At 43.0% G+C, this 13123-nt stretch overlaps 1 pseudogene; it reads right to left on the reverse strand.

Annotated features, from left to right (window-relative positions):
• Positions 1-1891: 1891 nt before the first annotated feature.
• On the reverse strand, positions 1892-2010 carry LOC133386270 (5S ribosomal RNA; annotated as a pseudogene).
• Positions 2011-13123: the final 11113 nt, after the last annotated feature.

Below are 13123 nucleotides of genomic sequence, written 5' to 3' on the forward strand. Positions count from 1 at the left end.
AACTAGCCTACAGCCATTACTGATAAATGCACTCCCGATGTCTTAATTTTGGGATTAGTTCATTTATGAGCAGGGATGGAATTTTCGGGGGGGGGGATCTTCACGTTGAGCTTATCTACATGATTTGTTTTCCTCATTCCCATCTTGCTCCTTGATGTCAACAAGAAGCATTTTTTTTACTGTTTCCACTAAAAATACGGACAATTCTCACTTATTATATGCGTTCTCAAACACGTTATTTATATGTATAATATTATGCATGTTATGCACATATACATTCCTCCAGGTTTCCTAAAGTGATCAGCACATAAACCGATGCATGCAACTATGTATGTAACTATATAAAATACTAATGTATTACTACTTATAAAATTATCCTGCAGAGATATGGTATCACACAGGCTTGACACTTTTATATGCATTATACATAGGGATGGGGGAGAAATTTGATTCAGTTTAAATGCAATCTATCGAATTCACACTTTCCAAAACCAAAGGAGAAAAGTATGAAGGAAGAGGCCACACAGAGGATCTAAACAACTGGAACTTTACTATAACTAATCATATCATGTGCAGAGAACAAGGCCCACAGCATAAGGCAGGCCTGGAACTGAAACTGCCACAGCCTGGGGCTGACTCAGCAGTTGTTGGTATGGCAAACCTGGAGGGCCAATACACCACAAAAGGAGAACCAAAACACAACTGTCCTTTGAAATTCACACTTCCTGAAGTTTGCAGTACAATTCTCAAAACAAACAGCTTTTACAAATATGCATATATTAGGGGAAAGTGTGCATAAAAATGCATGAGTGAAAAAAATGTGTGCATTAATCAAAACTCCATACAAAAATGTGATTATTAGGAGAAATTCACACGAAAATTCTGAAGAATTTCCATGAGGATTTTTTAAATACAAAAAAATTGCAAGTATCTGTAGAAATGCAGACAAACTGAATTTAAGATTGGAAAAATGAGAGAACTGAAATTGACAGATCCTTCTATTCCTAATTATTCATATTATATACATATTTTTCATGGATTTTGCATAAACAGTAATTACTCTGCCTTTTTTAAGGCAATGCTTGAGCACAGGGCTGGTTCTAAAGGGCGGCCAGGTGGGGCACTGGCCCAAGGGCCCCTGGAGCTACAGGGGCCCCTCCACTCCCCTTTCACAATCTGCGACAGCAGCCGCGGATCTCAGGACAGGAGCTTCCAAGTCGCCCGCCATCCCCCCACTTCACCTATCTTTCACTCTGCTGTTTTTTGTGGCTGCGCACACTATGCACACAGGGTTGCCATCAATCAAGATGGCGGCCAAGGTTTCCCTAAGGGGCTGAAGCCTCTGCCACCATCTTGGTTGATGGCAGCAATGCACGAGCGTAGCTGCGAAAAACAGCAGAGAGAAAGGTAGGTGAAGCGGGGGGATGGCGGGCGGCTCGGAAGCTCCTGTCCTGCAATCTGTGGCTGCTGTCCTGGACCGCAAAAGGGGAGTGGAGGGGCCCAGGGCAGGCTGGTGCCCAAGGGCCCTGGCATGCCTGGGGCTGGCCCTGCTTGAGCAGCTCAAACATAAGTGGGTGCTCTGTTCAACTGGTGGTCCAATGCAGGCAAAGCTGGATTGCACCACATCCCTAAATATTACGGTTGTCATCAGCATTTTTTCTAAAGCACACTTGAACTGAATGTTGGGATTCAATCTTCAGGCAAAAATGCCTGAGGAATCCTAGCAGGACTGTGGTGAACACAAAGTATTAATCTTGTCTCCTGATCCACCTCATGCCATGATCCCAATTTAGCTCATTCCACCGCTCTGAACAATGCAGAACCAAACTATGTGACAAATGTCATCTCCAGTTTGTCCCAAGTTGAGTTGGTTTACCATTGCCTTCCTCTAAGCCTATGGCACCCGGTATTCCCAGGCGGTCTCCCATCCAAGTACTAACCAGGCCTGACCCTGCTTAGCTTCCGAGATCAGACAAGATTGGGCGTGTTCAGGGAAGTATGGCTGTAGATGGTTTATAAAATTTAATAAAAATATTGATTATTGATGGCAACGTTACAGTCTTGCAAGAACTCTTAGTTAGCATATGAGCTTTTTCTGAATATTAACCAAGAAAGCTCATAAATAGGCATGGAGGAGGAATACATTTTAAATGGATTTGTTCGTGCAGTTTGGTGGTTCCACTTTGTACTGTTGCAGGAATGCAAGTGAGGAAATGCATGATTGAACGCCTCCCCATATCAGCAAATGGCATACACTTTGCAAACTTCTTTGTTGTTGTTATGTGCCTTCAAGTCGATTAATGGCAACCCTATGAATCAGCGACCTCCAGTAGCATATGCCATGAACCACCCTGTTCAGATCTTGTAAGTTCAGGTCTGTGGCTTCTTTTATGGAGTCAATCCATCTCTTGTTTGATCTTCCTCTTTTTCTACTCCCTTCTGTTTTTCCCAGCATTATTGTCTTTTCTAATGAATCATGTCTTCTCATGATGTGTCCAAAGTATGATAACCTCTGACATGCTAGCTTTCTATAGGCAGAGCATTTCTGATACAGAGGTTAAATTCAATCATGTGACACTCCCTCCATCTCCATTTTTGAAATGGTACAATCCTAGGATGAGTGTGTCATACTGGCAGAACATGCAGTTCTGCCCTCAGTTTGGGTTTGGGGATGACACCAAACATGGCAAAGTCTGTTCTATTAATAGTTTCAGGGACCTCAGATCTGAAAGCCAAATAAGTTTCACTGAGACTTGGGAAGAAGAGGAGGGCCAGGATCTCTTCTCGATCGTCCCAGAGTGCAGGACATGGAATAATGGGCTCAAGTTTCAGGAAGCCAGATTTCAGCTGAACATCAGGAAAAACTTCCTAACTGTTAGAGCGGTATGGCAAAGGAACCAATGACCTAGCAACGTGGTGGGCTCTCCAACACTGGAAGCCTTCAAGAGGCAGCTGCACAGCCATCTGTTGGATATACTTTAAGTTGGATACCTGCACTGAGCAGGGGGCAATTTAAGCAGGTTTGACCTTTGCTGCAACCTGAGAGCTACAGGTTTTGTTTTTGTTTTGGGGGTTGGGGTTGGACAGAGTATCCAAACTAGCCTCTGCCTCACCTATGACCTGCAATATGAACAGCGGCCTACACTGGATAACATTGAGGTAGATGGACCAAAGGTCTGACTCATTATAAGGCAACCACCTATGATCTGAAGGAGAAATAGTAATAATGAAATGTACCCACTTGGGGTCTTTTTGTTATGTTTTGCAAATGGGATTTGCATTTTAAAAGTGCCACCTATACTCAGTCTTGTCTTCCTAAACTAGCAGTGTAATTATATATATCGACCTCCTGGTATTTATTATTAATAGGAAGCTAATGAGGTGAATAATTAAGCAGTCACTAGTTATTTCTGTAATCGCCAGACCAGAGCCCGAAGGAAACTGGGTTCAAATAAAATGTTCCCTATAGGATTAAAAAAAAACCCAAACATAATGAGTCATTCATTAGTGGGATCTGCAGGTCAACGCATCAGCAGACTTAGTTTTTAATTACCATAAAATAAAATAAAATAGGTAGACTTGGGGTGGAGGAAAGATGATAAAGGCGAATTTACGTAAGCCAAAACATAAATATAAACAAAAGCAAACAAAAGCCAGAAGCACCGAGGCTCAAGATTTGTCTTCATTTGGAGGTCCTGCACCTAAACCCAAATGTTTGTATACTGTGTAGTTATCCAGTTCTGCAGTACAGGAGACAGAGCTCTCGTGGTTCCTGGCAAATAAACACACCTTCCCCCCCCCCCGGACCTTAAATCCTAATGAATGGCACACACATACAATGTTGGCTACCAGTACCTCTATTGTATTTATTTATTTATTACATCTATACCTCACCTTTCGTCCAAGGAATCATAGTCAAAAGGGGCCTATAAGGCCATCAAGCCCAACCCCCTGCTCAATGCAGGAATCCAACTTAAAGCATACCTGACAGGAGGCTGTCCAGCTGCCTCTTGAAGGCCTCCAGGAGCTCAAAAGAGAATGGAAACTGACAGATCCTTTTATCCCTAATGGCATCTCTCCCTCCCTCTCTAATTGCTGCAAAAGCAGCACCCCAAGGATTTTGTTCATTGCTGTTTTCCAGGGTGCTGGAAACCATATTGTGGGCACCCTGGGAACTATATTTCCCAACAAGCATGGTGCCTGGGATGCTGCCATTGCTATTTGCAAGGAAGTAGGGAGAGAAAGATGTGTGATTGGAAGCCTCCAGCAATAAGTCCCCGTTGCTGTGGCTAGCACAAGGTAAATGGGAATGAAATGGGGCAATGAAGCAAGATATATGGTAGGACTCCAACTCCCATCAGGCCCAGCCAGGATGGCCAATGGTCAGAGATGATGGGAGGTGGAGTCCAGCACCATCTGGAGGGCCAAAGGTTTCCCATCCCTGCATTATAAAGATCTGGGAACAAGGTCTCTGTTAGTGGTCCCCCATGGCATGGGCAGCACATAACCACCAGGAGCGCCACATTCATTATTTTGGACCTGATTCTGCAGAGATTAGGCATTCTCCCTCTTTGTTCAGCTCCAGGCGCTTGACAAGACCTTTCTATTTCAGCAGGCATCTTCAGCAAGTTTTCTGTTTTCGTTATTCATTCTCACTGATTTTGGACACAGCGTGTTTTGCAATCTGACTGTATACTGCTTAGGCATTTGTGTGATTAGGCAGTATATAAATAAGTTGAAATAAATAAATGGTGCTCCGAAAAACATCTGACTGCAGTTTTCATCCTCCTTGACTACTGGTCATCCTGGCTATGGCCAGTGGGAATTATTTGTTTATTTATTAAATGTATACCTTGCCTTTCCTCTCAGAAGGAGCCCAGGGTGGCAAACAAAAACACTAAAATCTCTTCAAAACAAAAGGCTTCGAAACATATTAAAAACAAAAGATCTTTTTGTTGTTGTTGTGTTGTTGTTGTTGTTCTGTGCCTGCAAGTCGATTACGACTTATGGCGACCCTATGAATCAGCAACCTCCAACAGCATCTGTTGTAAACCACCCCGTTCAATGACCTAGGGAGGTGGTGGGCTCTCCAACGCTGGAGGCCTTCAAGTTGCAGCTGGACAGCCCCCTGTCGGGTATGCTTTAAGTTGGATACCTGCATCAAGACTCAATGTTCTTATAGGCCCCTTCCAGCATCACTGTTCTATTTTCTTTTATTATTCTAAAACTCTTCAGTACAGTAAAAGCCAAACACAGAAACATAGAATCATACCTTATTGCTGTTGTTATGTGCCTTCGAGACAATCACAACTTATGGTGACTCTATGAATCAGTGACCTCCAATAGCATCTGTCATGAACCACCCTGTTCAAATCTTGTAAGTTCAGGTTTGTGACTTCCTATATGGAATCGATCCATCTCTTGTTTGGCCTTCCTCTTTTTCTACTCCCTTCTGTTTTCCCCAGCATTATTGTCTTTTCTAGTGAATCATGTCTTCTCAATATGTGTCCAAAGTGTCACATAATGAAAACAAAACATCTTTAAAAATATATTAAGACAAAATATCTGAAAATCATCTTAAAAAACAACAACTTTAAAAACATTTTAAAAAGTAATTCCAACACAGATGCAGACTGTGACAAAGTCTCTGCTTAAAAGCTTGTTGAAAGAGGAAGGTCTTCAGTAGGTGCCAAAAAGACAACAGTGGTGCCTGTCTAATATTTAAGGGGAGGGAATTCCAAAGGGTAGGTGCCACTACATTAAAGGTCAGCTGGAATCTGACAATATCTAGAGGGCCGTAGGTTCGTCGTTCCTTTTATAAGGGCTTGCATGGGCTCATGGAGGATAGGGATGAGTGGTTTGGACTCTGCCAGGCCTCCAGTGATGTTACCAGGAGCAGAATAAGGTTTGATTTTTGGCATTAGGCAAGGTGGGGGGGGCAGAAGCTGGTTTCTGAGGGATTTTAACATTTATTGTCATAATTTATTTGCCAAGCCACATTCCAAATCAAGCTGAGAGTTCTGCAAATAATGCTAGTAACCCAAAGACCACATCTGTACTATACTTGTAAACCAGTATCATATAGCTTTAAACAGTCATGGCTGCCCCCAAAGAATCCTGGGAACTGTAGTTTGTTATGGGTGCTAAGAGTCATTAGGAAACTCCTTGTTCCTCACACAAAGTTACAGTTCCCAGAGTTCCTTGGGAAGAGGGATTGATTGTTAAACCACTCTGGGAATATACCATGCAGCTTGGCCCTGGTTGGCATACCGTTTGTCATCCTGCCTCCCAATATAGCCTCAAACAAAGCCACCCTGCAAATATATCACACTTATGCCGTGGTGTTGGACTATGACCTGGGAGACCAGGTTCGAATCCCCACACAGCCGTGAAGCTCACTGGGTGACCTTGGGCCAGTCACTGCCTCTCAGCCTCATGAAAACCCTATTCATAGGGTCGCAATAAGTTGGAATCAACTTGAAGGCAGTACATTTACATTTTATGCCATGGAAGGTGGCCCATTGGGGGCATTGGGGCACTGCCCAGCAATTTCAGCCTGCCCTCAGCCATCCTGCACCTGCCTGCCTGCTTACCGACATTCAGGTGGTGGCTTTGCCTGCCTTTGGCTTTCTCCACCTGCCAGTCGGTCTTCCTACCTTCTGCCCTACCAGTCCCAATGGGCACCAGTCACCACTGCAGGCTCCCTAGGCCAACCCATAGCAATGCCTCTGTTGGACAGGTTGGAATCAGGCCCCTAAATACTTCCCTCCTATACAGCACACTCCCCAGCTCCAGTTAATAAGTCCAGAGTTTGGGGGCAACTCTGCTCAGGGGCTATTGCATGTCCCAGAGTGGAGATAATTTCTTTCTGTGTTCATTTAGTTTTCAGTATAGTTATTCTATATTTTTACTTATTTTCCAATGGGCATAGACCAAGTCACTTAGATAGCTGAGGCATAAAAGAGCAAAGAATGATAAAAATATTATAATGACATGCTGAGTACTGACCCCTTCCCACTCATCATCAGAAATTGGCCACCACAGCCTACCCAATGGCAGGTATGGCTGGCCTTGTTGCTCAAGTTCATCTATATTCTCTCCAAAAGTCGTCAGAAATGGGACGTTTCCTCCCTGTTCTGTTGAATACCTCTGGTAAAAAGCATCAGAATAAGAGAGTTGTGCAGCCCTTGGGTACTTCTCTTTCTGCTTAGGCAAGCTTGTCCCAATATGTTCAAGAATGTAATACAAAAAATACAGTTTCCTCCCAAAAGCTTTTTTAAAGTCACTTGTGGCCCTTTTGTCATCAAGGAAAAAGAGCAACGGCAAGAATAGATATTTCTCTTTTTTCTGTAAAATATAAGGAACATCTAGAATTGGAAATAATAATAATAATAACACAATGACAATGTACTTCCTTCAAGTCGATCTCGACTTATGGCTAACCTTTGAATAGGGTTTTCATGGTAAGCGGTATTCAGAGGGGGTTTACCATTGCCTTCCTCTGAGGCTGAGAGGCAGTGACTGGCCCAAGGTCACCCAGTGAGCTTCGTGGCTGTGTGGGGATTCGAACCCTGGTCTCCCAGGTCGCAGTCCAACGCTCTAACCACTACGCCACACTGGCTCTCAATAATAATAATAATAATTTGGCACTTACTATAATTTTTTTGTCTCAAAGCAGCTTACCATTTTTGAAAAAGCATCCAGTGCCAACGTTTAAAATACATCAAAAGGACACATCCTACCCCACCCAACTAAAAAATAACAACAATTAAGAGGAAATGCCCAAGGGAATAAAAACATCTTCACCTGGCATATAAAAACTGATGGCGCTAGGTGCATCTCTCTAGGGAGAGCATTCCACAGGTGGGGAGCCACCACTGAAAAGGCCCAATCTCATGTTGCCACCCTCAAAAGGGGCACACAAAGAAGGGTGTCAGAGGACAAATGCAGGGTCCAGGTAGGTTCATGCGGGGAGAGGCAGACCCTGTGGTATTGGGATCCTGAGCTGCATAAGGCTTTAAAACCAACACATTTAACTGAGCCTGGAAACTTATTGTCAGCAAATGCAGTCAGGCCAAGATTAGTGTTATATGATCAAACCTCCTATCACCAGTCAATAGTCTGGCCACTGAATTCTGCTTTAGCTGCAGGTTCTGAACTGTCTGCAAAGGCAGTTCCTGTGTGCCTCCAGTGGCAGCAATGGATCCAGAAGCACCCAAAACTATGCCCCTGCTCCTCTAGGGGGCATGTAACCCCATCTAGAACAGGTTGAACCCCACCTATCTGATCAAAAGAACCACCCACTAACAGTGCCTCAATCTTCTCTGGATTGAGCTTCAGTTTAATGGCTGTGATCCAGGCCATCACCGAGGATGGACACTGGTTTAGCACATCCACTGCCACACGTGTTGATGTAAAGGAGAAATGGAGTTGCATGTCATCTGCATATTGATGACAATGCTCTCGAAATCCCTGAATGACCCCACTCAGCAGTTTCATGTAGATGTTAATAGCATGGAGGATAAAATCAACCCCTGTGGCATTGGAGGGTTCATGGGGTGGAACAGCATCCTCCAAGCACCACCCTCTGGAGACGGCCATCCAAGTAGGGCCACTCCAGTGTAAAGTAGTACCATCCACTCCCAACTCGGACAGCTGCTTCAGAAGAATACCAAAGTTGATAGTATCCAAACCCATTGAGAGATCCAGGAGAATCAACAGTCACACTCCCCCATCTCTCTCCCGACAAAGGTCAGGTGACCAAGGCAATTTCTGTGCCAAAACCAGGCCTAAACCCTGATTGAAATGGAACTAGAAAACTGGTCTCATCCAAGAAAGCCTGGATCTGGTTAGCAACCACCAGCTCAAGAACTTTGTCCAAGAAGTGGACATTAGCAACAACCCTTTCTGGATCCAGGGAAGGCTTCTTAAGGAGTGGTCCGACTCTTACCACTGCTTCCTTTAAGCAGGCAGGGCCTACTCCCTGTGCATTAAAGAGGCATTAAGCACCTCCCTCGCCCAACCAGCTGTCCCTTCTTTGCAAGTTTTTATCAGCCATGTAGGGCAAGGGTCCAGAGCACACACGGCCACTTGTACCAATCCAAGCATCTTGTCAATGTCCTCAAGCCATACCAACTGAAGCTCAATTCTTTTTTTTTTATGACTATAGGAAGCCAGTCACATTCTCCATGCATTAATTATAGGGGAAGTAATGTTCACACCCTGAGCTCTTCAGAAAAAGAAATTTCTGATTCTTGTGGTGTGTGTGTAAGTGTGTGTGTGTGTGTGTGTGTATACTTGTCAAACATTCAAAATCAAAATAGAAATATAAGCTTAAAAGACAAAGCTCTCTCTTTTGCTTGCTATTACCTATTGGAATGAATAAATGAAAAAAAGCAAAGCAACCAGGATTTAATAGAAGTGCACATCAGCTGTCAAACACTAGCAAATGTTGAACGTCATGCAAAATTGCATGGCAGGTGTCAAATACTGTGTACATGCAAAGTTCACAATGCATATAATTTTAGTCATATGGAGACCAGACCATGTTTGGACCAGATGTTTTTTGGGACAACCAGGTCACTGTCATTTACAAAGCCTCGTCCTTATTGCCTCATCTGATATGCTTTAGGCTGATTTTGTTCTGAGGCGGGTGCACACTGCAGTTCTGGAAGTAGAACAACATTGAAGATGGCATCTTTCATTTCCAATAGGCAACAGAGATCCCATCTGCCTCTTTCTTATGTTTTTGTTCATGTGCAAGTCTACAGGTCCCATGACGCCAAACATCCATCAATCAGCTTTTATTTAGGAAACACTTTCCATGCAACACACACAGTATAAGGAAATTGAAACGCAGGGAGGGAAATTTCTCTGACAGATGTAGTCAAACGAACATTTAGCAATATGAGAAAACAATGAAATGCTAGCTGTGGAGGATAGGTCTTTAAATTGTAGTTGGGGGTGAGAGAGAAGGCTGCTGTAGGATGAATGTATGGGTCCATCTGCACAATATATTTAAAGCAGTATTATACCATTTTAAGCTATTATGGCTTCCCCCAAAGAACCCGGGGAACTGGAGTTTGTTAAGAGTGTTGAGAGTTGTTAGGAGAACCCTATTCCCTCACAGATCTGCAATTCCCTAGGAAGAGGGATTGTTAAAGGACTATGGGAACTGTAGCTCTGTGTGAGGAATAAAGGTCTCCTAATAACTTTCACCCCCTCTAGGATGCACACCTTAACATGGTGAGGGGGAGAGTGTTGAAGAAGCTAAGAGTAATGCTGTCAGGAGGCTAGACCAAGAGGCTAGACTCAGAAGGCACTCACCGAGCTACTGGGGAAGAACAAAGGACAAGTACAAGTAGCGCTGTGACTAATGACGCAGCTGGGTCAAAGCCGAAAGGAAGCCCAGAGGCTGATGTGCACAGATGTGAAAGGAGAGTCCAGAGTTGTATGACACACACAACAGGAACATGGAATGTGAGAAGCATGAACCAGGGAAAGTTAGAAATTGTCAAGCAAGAAATGGAACGCATCAACATTACAATACTTGGTGTGAGCGAACTAAAATGGACGGGAATGGGACATTTCCAGTCAGGCAACTACAAAATATTTTATGCAGGAAATGATAAATTAAGAAGAAATGGGGTTGCTGGTCATATCTAAAATCAGAGTAAAGCTAAAGAAGAACAACAAAGCAATTATAATGCCAAAATACAATTTAAATAATGCCCCAGAAGAATAAAAAGATCAAATAAGGAACAGGTTTGAGGCTTTAAAAGTAGTAGACAGACAACCAGAAGAACTATGGAGTGAAGTCAGAAACATTATCAGGGAAGAATGCAAAAAGACAATACCTCTAGTTAAAAAGAGAGAAAGACCTCAATGGATGACCGAAGAAACTCTTCAAATGGTTAAAGAGAGAAGGAAAGCAAAAGGAGATAGAAACACGGTCAGAACCCTAAATGCAACAATACAGCAACTAGTACATAGGGACAAAGCAAACTATTACAATAGTTACTGTATAGAAATAGAAGAGGACAACAAAAAGGGAAGAACAAGACCCCTGTTTCAAAAGATTAGAGAAATAAAAGGGAGATTTAAACCAAGAGCAGGGATGTTAAATAATCAACAGGGGAACACCCTGACTGACCGAGTTGGAATAAAAGGAAGATGGAAGCAATACACAGAAGAACTCTATAAAAGAGATGACAGGATGACAGATTCATTCATGGAGGAGCCGTATGATGAAGAACCAGAAATTTTAGAATGTGAGGTGAAAAATGCTCTAAAAATACTTGGAAGAAACAAATCACCAGGAATAAATGGCATACCAATAGAGTTGCTACAAGCTACTGAGACTGAATCTGTCCAAAATTTGACAAAAATCTGTCAAGAAATATGGAAAACTAAACAATGGCCCACAAACTGGAAGCGTTCCATACACATCCCAATTCCAAAGAAAGGGGATCCCAGGGAATGCAGTAATTATCGAACTATTGCCTTAATATCCCATGCAAGTAAAGTAATGCTCAAGATTCTACAACAAAGGCTCATACCATATATGGAGCGAGAAATACCGGACATCCAAGATGGATTCAGAAAGGGAAGAGGTACCAGAGATCATATTGCAAACATACGTTGGATAATAGAACGGAGCAAGGAATTTCAGAAGAAAATCACCCTGTGCTTTATAGATTACAGCAAAGCCTTTGACTGTGTAGATCATGAACAACTATGGAATGCTTTAAAAGGAATGGGGGTGCCACAGCATCTGATTGTCCTGATGCACAACCTATACTCTGCACAAAAGGCTACTGTAAAGACAGAATATGGAGGAACTGATTGGTTCCCAGTCACAAAGGGTGTGAGACAGGGGTTATTTTATCACCCTATTTATTTAATCTTTACGCAGAACATATCATACAGAAAGCAGGATTGGACCAAGATGACGGAGGTGTGAAAATTGGAGGGAGAAATATTAATAATTTAAGATATGCAGATGATACCATACTACTAGTAATGATTTGAAACACATGCTGATGAAAGTTAAAGAGGAAAGCACAAAAGCAGGACTACAGCTGAACGTCAAAAAGGCTAAAGTAATGACAACAGAAGATTTATGCAACTTTACAGTTGACAATGAGGACACTGAACTTGTCAAGGATTATCAATACCTTGGCACAATCATTAACCAAAATGGAGACAATAGTCAAGAAATCAGAAGAAGGCTAGGACAGGGGAGGGCAGCTGTGAGAGAACTAGAAAAGGTCCTCAAATGTAAAGATGTATCACTGAACACTAAAGTCAGGATCATTCAGACCATGGTATTTCCGATCTCTGTGTGTGGATGTGAAAGTTGGACAGTGAAAAAAGTGGATAAGAGAAAAATCAACTCATTTGAAAAGTGGTGATGGAGAAGAGCTTTGCGGATACCATGGACTGCAAAAAAGACAAATAATTGGGTGTTAAAACAGATTAAACCAGAACTATCATTAGAAGTCAAAATTATGAAACTGAGGTTAAACATAAGAACATAAGAAGAGCCTGCTGGATCAGGCCAGTGGCCCATCTAGTCCAGCATCCTGTTCTCACAGTGGCCAACCAGGTGCCTGGGGAAAGCCCGCAAGCAGGACCCGAGTGCAAGAACACTCTCCCCTCCTGAGGCTTCCGGCAACTGGTTTTCAGAAGCATGCTGCCTCTGACTAGGGTGGCAGAGCACAGCCATCATGGCTAGTAGCCATTGATAGCCCTGTCCTCCATGAATTTGTCTAATCTTCTTTTAAAGCCATCCAAGCTGGTGGCCATTACTGCATCTTGTGGGAGCAAATTCCATAGTTTAACTATGCGCTGAGTAAAGAAGTACTTCCTTTTGTCTGTCCTGAATCTTCCAACATTCAGCTTCTTTGAATGTCCACGAGTTCTAGTATTATGAGAGAGGGAGAAGAACTTTTCTCTATCCACTTTCTCAATGCCATGCATAATTTTATACACTTCTATCATGTCTCCTCTGACCCACCTTTTCTCTAAACTAAAAAGCCCCAAATGCTGCAACCTTTCCTCGTAAGGGAGTCGCTCCATCCCCTTGATCATTCTGGTTGCCCTCTTCTGAACCTTTTCCAAC

The sequence above is a fragment of the Rhineura floridana genome, chromosome 5 (genome assembly GCF_030035675.1).
Source record: "Rhineura floridana isolate rRhiFlo1 chromosome 5, rRhiFlo1.hap2, whole genome shotgun sequence".
Lineage (NCBI taxonomy): Eukaryota > Metazoa > Chordata > Lepidosauria > Squamata > Rhineuridae > Rhineura > Rhineura floridana.